Below are 911 nucleotides of genomic sequence, written 5' to 3' on the forward strand. Positions count from 1 at the left end.
TCCTCTGGAATGGCACCTTGGGAAGTGGGAACCTAATCCTCAGGAATTTTAGCGACGCAATCCTCTGATCCAAATGCATTCCATAGAAAACAATCCCAAGATTAAAATCCTATGAAAATCCTGTAAAAATCCTCCAATCCAAAGAAGGCGTGAAGGTGGGAACACAAATGGTAACTGGTTTGGATTCTGCTTTTGTTAGAGAGCAAAGATAACTTGGTCTTCCTCTGTTGGTTACTTAGCTAGGTCAGGTGCAGGTGTATCCGTATCTGGCAATTAGGAATAAGGGGTTTATTAGAGTGATGCCTTCGCTATTTCGTTGCCAGTATACATCTGACATCATATCATCTTGTGTAAGCAGGTTTTCACCTGAGGTTGTCCTTGTGCTAAAATATTGCACCTTTTTGATCTTTCACAGAAAGAAACATGGTAAGAAAGAAGCTGTGAAGGCTCTTGCTAACAGCAATGGTGTGGATGTTGATGCGACTCGGAGGGAATCGCAGCAGTTGGTGCAACTTGCGGAACAAGAAGAACAGGAGCTGAGGATACTCGGGGTGTTTTAGTAAGGTAAATGATGGCTATAAATGGATACAATGTTCGTGTAATGTTCTGATTCTGTTTGTTCTATCTTGGTGATGCTGCCTCTGCCTTCGTAATTATCACAGGCTTATGGCAACTGATGTGGCGTTGAAGGAACATTTGCTGCATGGTTCCAAGGTTGAGGAAAAAGAGACATTTAAGGTTTAAGTGGGTGACTATTAATCTGCATGAATAATCAGTATTCTGGTGTTGTCTTTTCCTTCACCAGTTGAATGTTGTTTTGTGTTTTAATGTAATCGTGTTATCTACCTGTGATGATGTAAAGTGGGTGATGTGCATGTTATCTTGCCTACTTGATGTTGTTTGATCTCCGG

The 911-nt window shown here is 41.4% G+C and overlaps 1 long non-coding RNA gene across 1 annotated transcript; it reads left to right on the top strand.

Moving 5' to 3' along the window:
* Window positions 1-385: 385 nt before the first annotated feature.
* Window positions 386-906, top strand: LOC119345372. Its single transcript, XR_005167011.1, has 2 exons — window positions 386-564; window positions 663-906. It is a non-coding gene; the product is annotated as an uncharacterized LOC119345372 (long non-coding RNA).
* The last annotated feature ends 5 nt before the right edge of the window (window positions 907-911 follow it).

The sequence above is a fragment of the Triticum dicoccoides genome, unplaced genomic scaffold (genome assembly GCF_002162155.2).
Source record: "Triticum dicoccoides isolate Atlit2015 ecotype Zavitan unplaced genomic scaffold, WEW_v2.0 scaffold230553, whole genome shotgun sequence".
In the NCBI taxonomy this organism is placed as follows: domain Eukaryota; kingdom Viridiplantae; phylum Streptophyta; class Magnoliopsida; order Poales; family Poaceae; genus Triticum; species Triticum dicoccoides.